Source organism: Hemicordylus capensis, chromosome 3 (assembly GCF_027244095.1).
Source record: "Hemicordylus capensis ecotype Gifberg chromosome 3, rHemCap1.1.pri, whole genome shotgun sequence".
In the NCBI taxonomy this organism is placed as follows: domain Eukaryota; kingdom Metazoa; phylum Chordata; class Lepidosauria; order Squamata; family Cordylidae; genus Hemicordylus; species Hemicordylus capensis.
Window position 1 is genome coordinate 44,635,654 of NC_069659.1, and position 8,730 is coordinate 44,644,383.

Here is an 8,730-nt window from a genome sequence, read left to right on the forward strand (position 1 = left end):
CTCCAGCTTGTCTATCCCCAGCCTTAGTTGCAGTCTTAAGAGTCTTTCTGGAATGTTCATCCTTCTCATCATTTCAAATCCCAATTAAAAAAGGATTGCTTCTTCAGTCCAAACTGAAGTTCTTATCAAGGTCACTGATTGTATTTCCTTTCTAAATGCAAACTTTTTTTTTCTTTTTTAGGGTGGGTGGAGGGGGGACATTGGTCTTCCTGAATTAAAAGTCGACTTGATAGCTTAAAAAAATTAACTGTCTCCACTGAAGCATGCCAGAGCTACGGCAATGGTTCTGAGCATCATCTGAGCTCAGCTGCAATGTAGCGAAAAAAGAAAAGCAAGAAAAACAATGCCGGACTGAATATTTAAGTACCATGCATGAGGCTGTCTTCACAGCCAAAGGTCCATCTTGCTCGTTTTCACTCATCTGCCTCAGAAATTAAACCAATGCCTTTTTTTTAAAGATACAGCTAAACACAATCTTCAACAGAGCTTGAAATTAAGTTTGTGCAAAGGATTGTGGATCTCTGAGGGAGGTGTCAGCATTCTTCCCCCTCCACATCCCCTTGAAATGTAATTTCTTTCTGAATCAGCCTTGAACTTGATGAGAGAAACAAAAAAGTGTTTCATACCATTTAATAACTACAGGTTTGTTGTCTCCCCTCTGAGGCCTTATACCAGGCTTGGTTCCTTATTGAAAAATATCTGAAGTCTTACTCCGGAGATTCCCAGAGGTCTTGGCCAAATGGATAGGCTGAGCCCGGCTTTGTAATTAATGTCAGCATGCTAACTGGATCACTCAGTGTGTATATCCAGGGGATGTTCCCAGGAGTGTCCATTTAGGTTAGGCTGTGAAGGAGAAGGTTGATAAACTGGAACAGGTTCAGAGGAGAGCAACCAAGATGCTATGGGTCTGGAAACCAAGTTCTCTCAGGAAGGAGTGGAAGAATTGGGTATGTTTAGTCTGGAGAAGAGAAGGCAAAAGGAAAGATATAACATGATAGCCATTTTTAAATATCTGAAGGTCTGTTACAAAGAAGAAGGAGTGATCTTGTTCTCTGTTTTTCTCAGAACCAATGAACTGAAAGTATGAGGAAGCTGATTCAGGCAAGAGGTGAGGAGGAATTTCCCATTTTTAAGAGCTGTTAGACAATGGCTGCCTTTGAACATCACAGCAAGCTGCGGGTCCAGCAGATCTGCAGTTTGCCTCCACTCCCCCCCCCCCCGTGCTCCCAAACAAACCTGATCTGCAGTCTGGGAGACTGCAAAGTGGGTGGCACTGGCTGTGTGGGCTTCCTTCGATGCATGAAGAAAAGCCACGGCAGCCAATCGAGTAGCCAGGAGGGAGGAGCTTCCTACCCTCAACTCCAGTTGGACACAGCATCAGAATTCAGCTTTCACAATGCCCCCCTTGGACCCAAGGTGGGTTGGTTTTAGACCCAAATCTGCATTGGGGGCTATAACCAACCCACGGTTTGGTGACAAAAATGCAGGTTCACGCATTCGTTCAACCAAAATCTTTAAACCCAGCATGGTTGCCTCCAAAGGTGGCCAGTGAAACAGTCTGCCTCATGCAATGGTGGACCGTTGTTGACTGGAGGCTTTCAAGACTGGTCAGGGATGCTGTAGCAGTTTCCTGCACTGACTGGGGGCTGGATAATAAGATCTCCAAGATGGCTACTAGTCTGGTGGTTGTGGGCCATCTCGAGCCTCAGAGGCACGATGCCTCTCAATACCAGTTGCAGGGGAGCAACGCAGGAGAGAGAGGGCATGCACATACCTCTTGCCGGTGGGCTCCCCAGAGGCATCTGGTGGGCCACTGTGTAAAACAGGATGCTGGACTAGATGGGCCTTGGGCCTGATCCAGCAGGGCTGTTCTTATGTTCTTATCCTTTCCAACTCTAACATTCTATTATTCTATGCATTGATTGCCAAACTGAATCCTAGAAAACTACAACATAAAATCTCTGTGGAGGCTTTCCTTCATCAGACTAACCATCTGAATCCCCAGCAAACCTGTCATCAGTATGTAGTCGTGTATCCACAGGGAATTCGTGTTCCTCCTCATAAAGCTTAGGAAGCAGCTTCCATGGAGCCAAGAGTCTTGCAACAGAAAACTGCTGTGTTCAGGAGGGATTTAATTTCTACTCAGGTGGAAACTAGTGTTGCTGCCCTAGAAGGATCTTTGTCATGTATGCCTCATGGAGTAGTAAACATCAACCATGATCATGGTTTTTAATGGGCATCTATTAAAGGGACAAATGAAAGCTGGGACCACAGTGACCAAGCTGATTTTTCACTGCCCAACATTCCTAATCAATCATAATTAAGGATATTAAGGTTTTCTCAGTGGTCTGGACATCATGCAGATGTATAAACAAGCACAGAGAAATTACATACTCAAGGCCAAATAGCCATCAGCGCACAACTTGGAATTAAAAAATAAGGGAAGCAGAGGAGAAAGATGATGCTATTTTTAGTACTTAACTAGCCCAAGGCTAGGCCCAGTCCAACACTAGTGTAATAATATCCTGCCTTTATGTAATGTTTCAGCTTGGGGCCACAGCAATATCCCTTCAACAGAATGAATTCTATGAGGAAAGATGTCTTGCGATCTGTGTAACATATGTGCTTGCTAAACTGTGTATCATCTGTGCCATCTGGAAAGACCCTCTATCTGTCCCCACACTACAGTGCCTCCTAGTGAAATGAGTCCTTCATCATCAGGGTTCTCAATTGCCTTTATTTCTTGCTGACCCATTGTGAAAAGCACCTATGGGTTTAGAAGACAGGCATACAAGGAGAATAATGAAGTCTTAGCAGCCTGAGAAACCATGTGGGGCCCATGATGCATACTCAAAGAAAGTCTGGTTTATGCAAAAGTGATGGTAAGAGTGTTCCTGGACTGTGCCATTTCAGACTGAGGCGGGGTGTGTGTGTGTGTGTGGAAATCACATGGCTAAATACTTCCCTCTGAAAACGCTCTCTGTATCAGAGAAGATGAGGCTAGAATCTCTCTTCCACACTTAGTTTTATTTGTATATGGAGTTTTGCTACAGAGAAGTATCCAGTCCACCTGCACTCAGAAGTGGTACAATCCAGGAACACTTCCTGATTTGCTCTCTGTGAGAACTAGCCTAATATATTTACATTTTATCCACTGAAGTATCCAAGGATCTCAGAGCAACATACAGAGTTCTCATCTTCATTTGACACTTGCAACAAGCCTGTTGGTCCTTCTCACTGGCCGCAGGCGAACCTGAGTACTCACCCAGTCGGGGGGCCAATAAGACAGAGGCAATAGCTTGGCCTGGCCTTCCGGGGGTTTTAAAATGTTGTAAATTGTTTTAATGTTGTAACCTGGTTTTTCCAGGGTTTTTAAATTGTTCTGATTGTTTAATTGCTGTCTTATGATGGTTTAATTGTTGTTGTTTTATGCTGTTTTATAGTTTTTGTTTTACCTGTTAATTGATTTTAATGGTTTTGTTTTAATTGTAAACCGCCCTGAGACACTTTGGAAGGGCGATATAAAAATTGAATGAATGAATGAATGAATGAATGAATGAATAGATAAACCAACCAACAAACAAATACAGCCCCTGGGTACAGGCAGTGCCAGCTGGGACCCTACACAGTTGGCAGGGAGAACCAGGACACACAGGAACCCACAGACCATGGATGGGCCAGCATGGCCCAACAGGTTGTTTCCTGGTGGCAAAAAGGAGAAGGCAGGGCCTCAACAGCTGGCAAGACAGGCAACCCGTGAAGGAGGGAGGATGCAGGCAGCTACATTGGAGAGGGCAGAATCAGGAGAGGGTGGTTGGGATTACCCTGATTGCAGGGCTTTATTTAAGGCTTGGATGGCCAGGGGTGAGGAGGTCTGGAGAGATGGGAGTGAATTGGACCTAGAGACTCCTGGTGAGGAGCAGTCTTACCCTTCTCCCTGACAGCTGGTAGAGAAAAAGGGTTTCTCTTTTATTATTAATTAGCTTGATTATTAATTATTATTAATTAAATATTAATTATTATTAATTAAATATTAATAATTAATAAATAAATAATTAATTATCATTAATTAACTAATTAATTTATCATTAATTATTATTAATTAATTATTATTAATTATTATTAATTATTATTAATTAATTATTAATTATATAATTAGCCCCCTTCTGAGGCCACTTCCACAGCCTATGAACAGGATCAGAGGAAGGGAGGTGGTTGGGTACTGTGATCCCAAGCCAGCGCGTGACAAACCCCATGAGCTGGATTAGGCAGAGAGAGTACAGATGGCTCAAAGTCACTTGGAACACTTTGTCCAATTCTGGGACATTGATAAACTGGAATGGATTCAAAGGAGAGCAGGGAAGATGGTGAGGGAAACCAAGTCTTATGAGGAACGGTGGAAGGAATGTGTTTCACTACAGAAGAGAAGACTAGGGGTGGGAGGGGGGACGGTATGATAGCCATCTTCGAATACCTGAAGGGCTGTCACACAGAAGGAGAAACCTACTTGCTGTCCCTGTTGCTCCTGAGACAGGATTAGAACCCATGGATTAAAATCACAAGAAAACAGATTCAGGCTAGGTATTTGGAGGGGCTTCCTAACAATCTGCCTCATGTAGTGGTTGGCTCTCCTCTAGGCATTCTCAAGCAGAGGATGCTGAGCAGTTACCTGACTTAGTAGGGGGCTGGCTTGGAAGGTCTCTGTGCTCCTCTGCAGCATGAGCATCCAGTGGTTCTATTCATATGACAAGCTTCATGGCAGAAGTGGGAATCTGAATCCAGTTATCTGAGCATGGCTAGTGTTTGGCTGTGCAAATACAACTTTCCCTCTCCCTTATACAGCTATTAACATAGTAACAGTAATAACAATGCCCAGCAAATCTCTCATACACACACCAATAACTACACCAGTCAGATGCAATGGTGTTTTAAAGTAGGATACATAAAGGAAGACTGGAGGACAGAGAAGAACAAAGCTGCAATTCTGAATGTATGTGTCCCCCTGACCCAAATGGCATGATCATAGACACACATTGAATAGGAGTTATAACTTCTGCCTTATAAACTGCTTGCACTTAGGAGACCAGTTCATTACACTAGCAGTTATCTGCTTTCGAGCAATTACAAAACTTGTTATAAAATATATGGCATTTAGATCACAGTATCCCATTCTTCTGCTTTCCCTATCTGCCTTCCTGCTATGAATGATGGTCCTCCAAATTAGGCTGTTCCTGAGCTCAGTATTAGTTTTTCAAAATGCTGATCTGACCACTGGCCATTATCTGGCCATTGCCATTTCTTTCTTATGAAAATGGTTCTCTTGAGAAAGGCTATCCCAGAATTTGGTGACTTTTCGTCAACATTCAAGATGCCTGCTTGCTTTTATTTAGTCTGCTTTTTGCATTACTTCTGACTATTTGAACAAATGAGCTCCTTCAGTGGTTTTCTTAAAACATCCCTTTATACCTGTGATTATGTGAAAATGAGTTTGCTGGGATGGCTTTCCCTTAACATTTTCTAGCTTTGAGGGTGTCTATGAAAATCTAGTATACAAAACCATTGTTACTGTAGCACCGTCTATTTCAATTTGGAGATTTGGGGCATGAGAGCAACAGAGCAAGAACTGAATTTGTTATTCATGAGCAGACTTTGAATCCTTGAATGCATGCGTGATTGGAATTGGATTCCTTTTTACTCTCTTTTCATGAATACCCATATTTTCATATCAGCTCTGCAAGAAGATAGTATACCTCTTTTTTGCTATATGAAATCTATTTTCAGGCGTTTGTGTACATTGTCTCTTAACATTTTCAGGCAGCCCTCATCTTGTTTCTATTTATTTACAATGCTGGGAAGCTGTTTTTGTTGCCTTTCCTGTCTTTTGTTCGACACTTTCCAGGCATAGCTGCCCTGAAGCTACATGATTGATTGATTGATTGATTGATTAAGTGCCATCAGGTCGGTGTCAACTCTTAGTGACCACATAGATAGATTTTCTCCAGGATGATCTGTCTTCAGCTTGGCCTTTAACGTCTCTCAGTGGTGCATTCACTGTTGTCATGATCGAGTCCATCCACCTTGCCGCTGGTCGTCCTCTTCTTCTCTTTCCTTCCACTTTCCCCGGCATTATGGACTTCTCACGGGAGCTGGGTCTTTGCATAATGTGTCTGAAGTATGATAACTGAAGCCACATAACAGGATGTAAATACAAAACACAGATTGTAAGCATCACTTTTAAAACTTGTAGCAAATCTCTGCTCCCTTTGCCTTTTGTGGCATCCATGTCACAAACTGGCCATACATGTTCTGAAGAGCCAACGTTCAGCTGGCATTTCCCCAAAGAGGCTATATATACTTCAGCAGACAAGTGTGGGCGTAGGATGCTGCTCAATTCTCCTTCCGAAAGGACTTTTTGACTTCCCTTAACACATCTCCTGCTATGCAGTTCTAACACTTCACAGGTGGCAAACAGATGAAATTACTCCTGAGTAGTCCTATTGAAATTAACTAGCCCTTTAGTATAACTCCTGAGTTGGGTTTGGAAGCTAATGAAGAGGCTAGGAGATGGATCAGACCTCACCTCATTGTGACCCAAGCTGGGTCCAGGTGAGAATCCAATTTGTCTTTGATTGGCTTGGAATAACCCAGGCTGTTTCCTAGGGTGTGTGTATGTGTAATAGTTCCACTTATTTTGAACCAATCCACAATGAATGTAGGAAGCAGTGGCAGCCAAGGCCTCAGCATGGCTGAGGTAGGGTGCCAAATGCCAACTCTCTCCACCTTGTGCATGTTTCTTTATTTGCAGAGAAAGTGATGCTTATGCTTCAAAAGGCAAACACACAAACATCCACTTCTGCCTCCTCCTTTGTGGCAAGGACACCTTTCAGAACCTCCTGACTTAGCAAATTGCTGCCCCGAGGCTTTAGAATGCGCTCCCTAGTGAGATAAGAGCCTCCCCATCTCTGACAACTTTTAAAAAGTCTTTAAAGACTCATCTGTTCACCCAGGCTTTTAACTAATATTGTTTTGATTGTTTAATGTTTTTAGAATATTGTTTTAAAAATTTTAAATTGTTTTACATTTTTTATTTTTGTTTTTAACTAATGTTTTACTTCTGTTTTTATCTTGTTGTAACCCCCCCAGAGATGTAAGTTTTGGGCGGTATAAACATATGTCAAATGAATGAATGAATGAATGAATGAACAAATAAATAAATAAATAAATAAGGAACATTGCACAATATGTCAGCCAGTGCATGTGTGTCTATATGTGGGTGGGGGAGAGAAAGTTGTTTGGAGCCCAGAAGTGACAGATAAGCACATCTCCCCCTGCCTACTGATTCTCCTCTCAGTCCTTTCCCAAACCTCCCCACCTCTCTCTCTCTCACACACAGACACTGGCAGCAGTTCTCCATTATACATATTTATGTATAGTCAACCTTTTACATCCCTCAAAGAGTTCTATGGTGAATGAAAGCATTGTCGAGATTTTTCAAGGAGAAAAAGGCCAGGCTGGGAAAATACCTGAGAGGAGCTGAGCTTGCTTGCATCTTGGAATGGATGGAAAAGTTTTGTGATGCCCAGAGCAGAGTAAGTGGTGGGGCAGCTGTACTGGCCTGAACATAGCCTATTGAAGGAACATATGGGTAGATGGAGCCTTAGTCCCATTCTCAAGCTCAACTGTTCAAGGTTTCAAAATCCTGGAGAGAATCTTGCACTGTATCTGCTTGCCCACCCCTGGATGGTTCTATCATTTAGTATGCAGAGAAGACAGCTCTAAGAGCTAGCTGTGGATTTGGACATATGGAACTTTGTTCATATTTATCTGGGTTCTATTTTTTAACTACCATTTTTTAAGGGTGGGTTGGCAGACATGGGTTTCGAGCTTCATACTGGGATGGGGACAGTTTCAGCCTTGGAGTGGAGCCATGTGATGGTTGAGAGGAAATGTGTCTTTGCCCTGCTAGATGCTGAGCAGATATGAGCAAATCCAAGCGTGATGTGCACACCCCTGCTTACTTTGTAGCCAATTGTAGCTGGGTGACTGATGCACTGACACCATGCCCACAGTCTGGCAATGCAAGGAGTGCCACAAATGCTGGGGTTGAGCCTGGGAGAATTAGGAAGAGGGAGGGATGACTCTAGCCACCAGGAGGAGGTAACAAAATCTCAGTTACTGGATCATATGTGCCATGATTCTCAGCTTCAGTGCAACTGCCCTGAGCCATTTTTGGAAGGGTGGTATATAACTAATTAAATTAAATTAAATTAAATTAAATTAAACTAACCAACCAACCAACTTCAGGTACATCTGCAGTTTGGTGTTATGTCTGAATTGGGCCTTAGTTTGGATATCAGCCACTGTTTAGAAATTGTGGGGAAAGGAATACCTTGTGAACAAGAAAAGTCTTTGCTCAAAATGCTATTACAGTCATTGGTTCGCTGTTCTTGTTAGATTGATGGCAAATGACTAATAGACCAGGATGTTTCATCAATGGGAGCTGATGACAGCAGATGGGCTCCTGATAGTTGGGAATCTCACTCTACGTTTTGAAATGTGAGACCCATCAGAGCTTGAACAAGGTGGCAAAAGTCCTTCCAGCTGAAGGGTGGGGACAAAGAGATGGCAAAGGGGGTGGGCAGGAATTGACAGAGAGGTGACATAGGAAGAAAGAGCAGAGAGTGTCTAGCGTGAGGGTGAACTTTGGAGTAAGGGATACACAAGTTGATC

At 42.8% G+C, this 8,730-nt stretch overlaps 1 protein-coding gene across 1 annotated transcript in view; it reads right to left on the reverse strand.

Annotated features, from left to right (window-relative positions):
• Nucleotides 1–4,911: 4,911 nt before the first annotated feature.
• Nucleotides 4,912–8,730, reverse strand: part of LOC128350976 (galactosylgalactosylxylosylprotein 3-beta-glucuronosyltransferase 1-like) — a 117,870-nt gene continuing 114,051 nt past the window's right edge. The window contains exon 8 of the mRNA XM_053309964.1: nucleotides 4,912–6,181. The gene's annotated coding sequence lies outside the window, so the exon portion shown is untranslated. The remainder of the gene's footprint in view (nucleotides 6,182–8,730) is intronic.